Source organism: Amborella trichopoda, chromosome 3, assembly GCF_054954075.1.
Source record: "Amborella trichopoda isolate Santa Cruz 75 chromosome 3, AtrichopodaSantaCruz75HAP2 v2.0, whole genome shotgun sequence".
Taxonomy (NCBI): domain Eukaryota; kingdom Viridiplantae; phylum Streptophyta; class Magnoliopsida; order Amborellales; family Amborellaceae; genus Amborella; species Amborella trichopoda.
The window spans coordinates 12,177,174-12,187,292 of record NC_142338.1 but is presented as its reverse complement, the minus strand read 5'-3'; positions in this window follow the sequence as shown (position 1 = coordinate 12,187,292).

Here is a 10,119-nt window from a genome sequence, read left to right as displayed (position 1 = left end):
TCTGAAAATTATTTACGATCAAAATAGTTAATTTTAAAGTAACCTAGCCGTTCCCATGACCCACAGACCACTGCAAGGGTTCATGATTGGGCTACCAAATTCAGCCAATAGGCAAGGAGACACAATCTCAATCTATGGATTACAGGTTCTCCCTAGATATGAGTCTAAGGTTACATAGACTTCATGTAATTACAACTCTATGGTGCACTCTCCTGGACAACTCCAACCTCATCAAGGAATGTTGTTAACCCTCATCGGTTTATGCTCTATGCCCAGATAATAAGAGTGTTCCAACTCGATTGCCCTAGCACGCAAAGGCAAGTCGAATATCGGCAAATAATATTTGCTTATCATGGTCCACAAAGGACCATACTCCCATTAAGTTTATGTTTCATTATATCAAATATTTGAATACAAGCTCTCACAATATATTTAATGATCACAAAATCCCAAAATTTTTAACTATGTCTTTTGGTTGGAACCATGACAGATTTTCAAGTCATAGTTAATAAGTATCCAATTAAAAACTTTATGATTTTTTAAAACAATGTGATTTTTAAAAATCTATTAAAAACTTTGATTCTTTGAAAAGATCTTCAAAAACACTTTTTTTTTTTATTGGACCGATAAATGTACATTTATATTTTTCAAGTTTATTTTAGAAAAATTCTTCCCAGTTTTAGTGTCCTCATTTTCCAACTTTCTTGAAACTTTTCGTCTTAATTGATTTGAAATCTTGAAGAAAAAAGCTTACTAAATATAGAATTAAACTAAAGATATTGATTTAGAAAAAAAAAAATCATAAAAAGCTTTCACGAATGTATTCCTAGATAAATGTATTTCCCTAAAAAATTTCATCCCAAAAAGAAAATGACTATGAATGTATTTTTAGAGAACCTTTATATTTTGTGTGTGTGTTTTTTTTTTAACTGCAATCCTTTGTTTTCTAACATCAATCCTATACCATAAGTTCTTGTTAACATAATTTTGTATTTGGTATTCTTGTTGGTTTTCACCAGATGCTCCTGTCAATGGAGGAAGCATACCACATTGTAATGTTTAATGACAACTAGACAAACAATTTGTCAAGTATGATCCTAAATGTTAGTAAATCATAATATAAAAATATTGTTCAATGACGTTATTGTATCTTTACAATAATTACAAATCATAAATTTATTTGATGTTAGCTATACACATCTTATTTTTTTCACTTTATTTTTTGGAGCCAAATCCGAAGTATTCATGATTATTTGGATGGGATTGTATACAATGAGACCATTTACTCATATACATGAAGGCCACAATTACTTATAGCCATCCAATTTGAAATTTGAAATTTTGGATGTGTTGCAAAATTCGAGAAAATTCCTTTTGAAATTTGAGCTGGGTCAATGCAATAAATGTGGCCACCTAATTTCATATCCAATGGTCAATATTAATTGTGACCACCATGTACCAAAGGTAAATTGTCTCATTGTATACTTTTCTTATTTAAATACCTGATTTTTTCATTTTTTCAACCTGATTTTTGGTCTTTGATATGTTGGACTCATCTAATTTATTAACAATTTATTGACCAAAGTCGCTTCTACAAAGTGCATTTATTTATTAATTTATTTTTTAGTAGGTCTCTCAGTTGACGAGGTTACATATAAATATTCGGCTGCTTACAAGCGCTCTTATATTGGGTTTCCAACCCAATTTAGGGAATTATGAAATACTTATCAATTTAATCTAGTTGTATTTTGATAAAATTCAAAACCCATTTTGATGTGTGATTTGATTGACTATTTGAAATTTGATCGAAATAATGGTGAGCAATTTGAAATCAGATAAAAAAGTATGGGTAAGATGTTAAATAGTTCAAATCACAAGTGGAGTTTGATTAATTTCTCTTATATATATTTCGAGACAGGTCAACCCTTATTATTGGATCTGGGTCAAGTAGACCAAGCATATCACCTTATTAACCTTACATGATTTATTTTAATGAATTATTGATAGACTAGGTGAGGCTCCACTACTTTTGCTAGACTTGACCAAATACAATTGTTGAAGTAAGGACTGCATAGGGTCAGGTCTAGCCATAGGCCAAACAAAAACCTTGACATAGATAGGTATAGTTGGACCTGGACCAGCCCTCTATGTTCACTTCTTAGCCATGGACATGAGTTAAGTAGACCAATGTGCGGAAATGAATTATTCCTCGTTGGAACTAGGATTGGTTTGACTCCAATGGAGCGGGCTAGTCCTGTGAGGGAATGGGGCAATCATTACCATAGTAAGCAAGTCTCCTTTTCAAACATGACTTTTAAAAAAATCATTGATTTATTGAAATCTGTTAATAACTCTAAGTTTTTCAAAAGATCTTTAGAAAATTGTGTTTTTTAATAGAACTGATATAAGTATGTATTTTATCTATTTTCAAAACAACTTATTCCTTATAACTTTATTTATTCATTAACTTAATATTATTGATTTTTGGTTTAAAGATAAGTACACTAACAGTGGGAGCAATTAAGAATCTTGGTTTAACAAAATATTCCATCAAAAATTTCACCAATGAGTTCCCTTAAAAAAGTACACAAAAAAAATACAAGCAATATATTCCCCAAAAAGGAGTAATTGAAACAATTATATATCTCAAAATAATAGATAGAATTAAAAGAAGAGTAACCCAATGAAAAATCTATTTTTTTTTCTTTAAACCCGTAGCATCCTTATAAAGCGCAAGAGAGAGACTCAATGATACTAAAGATTTAGGTAGCTAGGAATTCAGTGTGAGATTCGAATTTGCTTAAGCAATTTGTTGTTTTTTTTATGCATAGAGAAGTTTGATTAATTTTATTTTTTATTTCATTGGTGTATACAACATGACATTTTGGTTAGACCACTATTTTACATATTTGGGTCTTTACGATTTGCTTTAATTAACTGCAATCTTACATTGATGGTGTTATTTGTTTTCTTCCTTTGAAAAATAATCATATACATTGATTCACAGTTTTTGTTATTTGCTAATTAGTTATTCTGCTTAGTATTCTTGTTATTGTTTCATTTTATGCTCCCAATAAATCTACGATATGTTTTGTGATGTAACAACATAGTAAGCATTGTTGATGGATTTATTGGAAGTTTCAACAAAAATGGTCAAGTATTACTATAGTGACACTAGTAAGGCTATAAAATTATGGGAAAATTTTATAGAGTCGAGGCTCTAAATAATCAAATTTTAGCCTACCCCAATTTTTTTTCTACTTTATACAATATTAGTTAGTAGTATAATATTTTAAATTCGAGTGATTCAATAATATTTGAAAAAGTTTAAAAAACAAATATCATATTCTCAATCTATTTTCAATTTAAAAGTAGTCACATCTAAGAATTTTAATTTAGGTAATTACATAATGCTTCAAAATTAAAGACATTTGAATTAATTTTTTTATTTTAATTTAGATTATTACACAATAATTAAAAATTAAAAATTTGAATTAAATATTTTTATTTTATTTATTTATAATTTTGAGCAATATTAATATGAGAAATTATTCTAAAATAAACCCATGCGGTTATAATTTTTGGGTAAAATATAACAATAATGATAATAGAAAAAATTACGCTAATATCCGTTATAAGAAGCGTTATTACGGATACACTTTTGAGTTTCCGTTATTATCAGAATGTTTGTTTTCTCCCTTTCATAACGACATTTTTTAAAAAAGACGACTTTACCTATTTTCGTGTATTGAAGAACTGAATTAAAAAAAAAATTAGTTGTTCAACAACCGCAAACGGGAATAGCTATTTTAACCTTCCCGTGCTAGTTTCGGTTGTTCAACAACCGAAATTAGTGTTTTCGAGTGTTGAACAATCGAAAATCTAATTTTGGTTGTTCAACATTCGAAATTATACGGGGCTTGTTTTAAAAAAGAACAGTTACTGTTCTTCGGCTGCACCAGTCCAAGACCATCCGAAATTATTTAATCCCCCTATTTTTCACTCTTTCTTACATATCTAACTACCGAAATCACTATTTAGATCTGGATAAAAGCATTTTGACAAATCATAACGGCATTTGACGCATTTTGAGGGCATTTGGTGGATTTCTAATTTGTAGTGAAGGTATGTATCATTTGGGGTTTTTATAACTGTAATTTTTGGGTTTTTATAACTGTAAGTTTGGGTTTTTTTATTATTTTTTAATGATATACATGAGTCATTGAGTTATGTTTGTTTGTTATTTATTGTTTAAGAATTTGTAAATTTGGGGTTATTGAGAACTTCAAATTTGATTATTAGAACTCGAAATCAATAACTTAGTATAGTTAAATGGCTGTGACAATATATTTTGCTTTTTACGGGTGATTTCTATTATTATTTTAAGTTTTTGGAAGTTGTTTGTATCATTTTGTATTTTGGGGACTTGGTTTTTCAGTTGTTGAATGGGTTTGTGTTTTGTGACTGTATGTAAATGAATCCATCCGTAAATTGAAATATATAGCTTAATGTAGCATCCTCTGATATCATTGAAAATGTATGACTTATGCTATGTTGGACTTGTAATTTCAAATTTAGTAGCTTAATACAAATATTTGTATGTTTCTATGTGTTGTAGCTTAATACAGATAACTTAGTATAGATATTTGTAATTTCAAATGGGTGTGGGTTTTGTAATTCAAAATTTCTTATAGCGTAAATTTTGAATAGGTACAGAGATGGTACGTAGATGAATAGGTACACTGTTTTGGTTATCATATAAGAACAAAAATTTTGCACACAATACTTCATGCTCATTCCATTGTTAGTGATATATGTACATGGATTACATACAAGCCCATTCCATTGTTAGTGATATATGATTTACTAATATATGGATTACATACAAGTTGCAGATGTGTTAGTAAACTCCATTTATAGTTCGATATGTAAATTTAATATTGGATTCTTGTCTTAGAGTAGTATTGTACATGCAAATGCATGCTGCAATTTTAATATGCATAATGAGTTATTGTTGTCTTGATTTTAGTGAATATGAGTTGTGTCCATCCAGAGGGGGGATACCCAGGAGGTCCTCAGGACCCTAGCTTGCTATAGCTTCAACAAAAGCATTCATTATATTACATATGGGTGAATATATGCATCTGCTCTTTCCATAAGTTTGTTATTTTCTAATAAATTATAGCTTGTTTCAATTGCATATGGGAAGTACATGTGTATATATAATGTGACTCGTATGTGTTATATTTCTTAGAATCAATGAGAAGACATTTCAAATGAACGATTGACATCTAACTGAATAACAAGTTCAATTAGTGAACGTGTTTGGGTTGGGTGCTCTGTCTATCATTTGACCAGGTTGAATTGATCATCCTTTGGTTGCTGCTAATGCATAGAGGTGGCGCTCAGAGACCAATTCCTTCCATTATAACATTCAAATTGGTGAGATGACACCAACTTTATTTGATGTGTACTAGATTTTAGAATTGGTCGTAGATGACGAGTCTGTTACATGCCGTCCTATCAGTGACCTCCACAAGTTCATAGAGGATAATTTGGGTATAGTCCCCACTGGAGGCAACTTTACAACCATAAAGCAATCATGGTTGACGGCTAAATTTAGGGGATTGCCACCTAATGCATCCCCTGTGAAAATAGTCAGATATACTCAAGCCTATCTACTCTTCCTAATCAACGCAACCATTTTCGTTGATGCATCAGTTGCAACAGTCCCAACAAGGTACTTGCAATTCTTTGAAGAAATTGAGCAAGCTAGTAGATATGCATGGGGTGCTGCAGCCCTCGCATATCTATATCATTCGCTTGGAAAAGCTTGTACTTTCAAGCGAATACATTTTAGTGGTTCTGCCACTCTTATGCAGGTAAATTTAATTTTTGTATAGATATAAGCATATTACTTTAAACTACTTAGAAATTTTTTCTTTTAACTTATCATATCTTGATATAATGCAGTGCTGGTCTTATGAGCATATTATGCATATGAGACCCATACCGCATAATATATCTTGAAATATGCTAAGGGAAAAATGGTGGGAGCCACCCAATAATTATTATGGCAATCCACATAATTTGATGCCTCCCATTAGATAAGAATTAAATAACCTCCAACCAAATGAGGTCAGTATGTACTTTGATATTCAATACTTTCAATTATATTATAGTATTTATACATTTTTTTATTGACTTATTGTCATATGTGTGATTATACTTCATATAACAAGTAATATGGAATCCGTACTTCAAGCCTGATGAGTCTATTTCAGATGATAGGCATGAGGCATTCAAAACTGCAATGTGCGTAACGACTCTTATCTTTGATGATATTGTCGAGCCATACATGCCAAATTGTGTTTGCTGCCAATTTGGAGCTAAACAGGGCATTCCTAGAAATCTTTTATCTGTTGGTAAGAGGTCCACCAAATATGGTGGGCACCGAAATTGGCGAAATGTCAATTTTGAAAAGATTCATCATTGGTTGTCTTGCCATGATCACATGATGACAGACATTGAAGTCGATACTGTGAATGAGTTGCCCTCAAAGGAGTACAAGGCTTGGTACAGTTGAGTGTCCCATCCTATTATATACAATGTCGCTAACCCACCTATTGACATTTTGCAACCTCATAACAAGGAAGAAGAAGAGATAGTTCCTGTACATGAACCACAGTATATAATAAGACCTCGAGGTTAAGAGGAAGAGTTGGTATGTATATTTTAACCTACAAATTGCTTTAGTTTTGTATTTGCCAATCAGTTTGTATGTTTATATTAACCTACAAAATGTTTTGCAGGTTAGTGCAATTAAGGCTAGTACAACCATGTTAGCAAAGGCACTTACACTTAGATACAAGTGGTACTCTGAAGTATATAATCACGTTAACAACGTGTTTGAAATGTTGTCTACGTTTATGCTGGTTGACATGGAAGATATAGAAGCCAGGATGGAAATATTACAACATGAAGTTAACGATGAAGCTGTACAAGAACAAGGAGGACAAGATGTAGTGGGTGAGAGTAATCGGGCTGCTGCTGAAGACTTGGCTCCATCCACACAACCTGCAGTTGAGGAGTAGAAGACATAACACAAGACAGAAGCAGTATCAGCTGAAGAGAAGGTGGCATCCGTAATTGTACTTTTTTTGGCAATGTAATGGCTATTTTGACCGTAGTAATATATATATATATATATATGAGCAATGATCTAATGCAACGGTTGTATCATAGTATAATGCAACGACACTTCTAGAAAACCATGTTTGTGGTATTCATATGACCCCAAAATTTTGCACACACTCTCTTCATCTCAATAATGAATCCTCAAAAAAAAAAAGTTCAATTTGAATTCTAGATATGGTTAGAATGAGTCCCCTCCAAAAACAAATCTAAACCATAAGATGCTTTTTTTAAGGCCGTTGCATCATATTACTATACTACATTTGCATGATATCATTGCTCTCTCTCTTTCTCTCTCTCTCTCTCTCTCTATATATATATATATATATATATATATATAATATTGGAAATGGCTACCCTAATAAGGTAACTATTTTAGTTATATATAATGTAACTAAAATACTATAGCTATTTTAATATAATGTAAAGGGTGTCTATTGGAAATGGACCCTGAATGATGCCCGAAATTTAGTTGTTCAACAACCAAATTTTTTGTGATTTCGGTTGTTGAACAACGAAAATCTCAGTTTCGGTTGTTCAAACCGAAATTGTGATTGCGAATTCCAGAAGCTCCCTGGATCTTCGCAGTCAGAAATTCGGTTGTTCAACAAATGAATTTTTTGTGATTTCGGTTGTTGAACAATCGAAATCCCAATTTCGGTCGTTGAATAACCGTTGTGCAAAAATCGAATTTGTAACTGCGAATTCCAGAAGCTTCCTGGATCTTTGCATTCAGAAATTCGATTGTTCAACAATCGAAATTTTTGTGATTTTGGTTGTTCAACGTCCGAAATTTCTAGAATTTCGGTTGTTCAACATCCGAAATTTCCAGAATATCGGTTGTTCAACAATCGAAATCACAATTTTCATTAAAACTTCTTATATTACAGTGGATTTTCATTGAACGCTCTCTTGTTTCAATGCTCTTTTATGTTATATTCGAATTATATTACAATGAATTATACACCAGATTCAGATCAACACCTAAATCACTCAATTCACACTAACACCAAGTACAACACAAGATTGACGGCACCAAAATCACTCATTTCATTGATTCATCAAATTGTTAATTCCATACAAAAACACAAGATTGACAAGAAATAATTCACTCTATCGGTCTCTGCATGTCCTCCTATTATGACCCACTGTACCGCATCGTTTGCATTTCATAGGCCTGGTGATGGGCTGCTTAGTCTCTGATCTTTTTCGTTACTTTTTTTGGTCTACCGAGAAGGCATGTCATCTTTGGTGGCAACACTGTACGGTTGAACAGACTTGTCAACTCAATATCATCCGGGACAGGCCCAAAGGGAGTATGAAAGACCCAGTATGCAGTGGGATCCAAATGCATATGGTTAATAGCCGCAATCGCATGAGTACACGGTATGCCACCGAGTTGTCATTTTCTACAACTGCATAACCAATGAGTTTAATCGACAACGTACTTCTTTCTAAGATAGTGGACCTTAAGCTATGCATCTATGGTTGATATAACTGTGTGCAAAAATCTAGCCTTCATCTTTCACAAGTCCAGTAATTATTGGGCTTTGGGTACTAGCAGGCCTCTCCAACTATTACCTAACTCCCTCTTCTCTTAAAATCTGATCATCAATTGTACCCTTATTTTTTCACACATTATAATGATCGACTTTTCTCGAGCCGACATTATCCAAGCATTGAATGACTCGGCTATATTAGAGGTAAGATGATTGTATTTTATCCTTGGAAAATAGGCATCTGCCCAATATTTGGGAGGGATATTTTTAATCCACTCATATACTTTAGGGTCGACACACTGTATGTCAAACATAATTTTTTCAAACCCACTAATGGTCATTTTATTGGCAGCCTTCCAAAACAACATCAGCAATACTTCGGTGTTTGCTGACTTTTTCATAAAGCCCTTGAAATTCTCTCCTATATGTCGCATGCAGAATGCTGAAAAATACGTGGGAAATCATTTTTCTATTGCTTCTGGTAGGCTTTTTTGTCGATCTGATATAATTGTTAAGGCAGACAGATTAGAAAACTCATTTAATAACTTACTCAGTATACTTAAGAACCAATACCAACTCTGGTAGTTCTCCTTCTCGACCACTGCAAATGCCAATGAAAAGAGTCCATTATTTGCATCTATAGAAAATGGCGCACAATAATATGCCTTGATACTTTCATTTTAAAAATGTCCCATCAATACTAATTAGCGGCTTGCATCCATTAACAAACCCATGATGCATGGACGATAAATAATGAATAGTCGTTTGAACTTGCTTTCATCTGTATCAATGTTCGGTTCCCGGGTTGGTTATTCGGAGCTTCTCCGCATACAGGGGGAGGTCATGGTATTGTTATTCATGTGATCCATCCATCATCTCTTTAGCAACCTCTTTTCCCCACCAAGCTTGCATATAGGAAAGCTTGACACCCTGATCGCGTTGGACATCCTTTATGATGTCTTTAGCTTTAAGTTTTGGTTTGCCACTAAGACGGGCTTTAATTTTTTTGCCACCCAATCAGTACGAGCTAGTGGCTGATGGACCCTCCCCATTGGACCACTACTTGTGTACTACTTAACCATATATTTCACTTTGAAGTATGACGTACTGCCAACTCGTAAGCACTGCACTCGCCATGTGCATCCCTTTGCCTTACAACTTGCCCACACCCGTCCCAATTCACTTTTGCAAACTTCAGAACAAAATTTTTGTGGATTGCAAAATCAATAAGATGATGCCGACATTCATTGATACTTTCAAAATATTGCCCTATATTCAATTGAACCTTGATACGAACTCCTCTACATGGGCTCTCTAATGGTTCAATAGCCTCCATATCACGCTTTGGTACAATCTCAGGGTTAGGCGCCACTTGAATGTTTTGATCTTGATTAGTTAAAGTGTTATGCCGACAGTTGACAAAAGA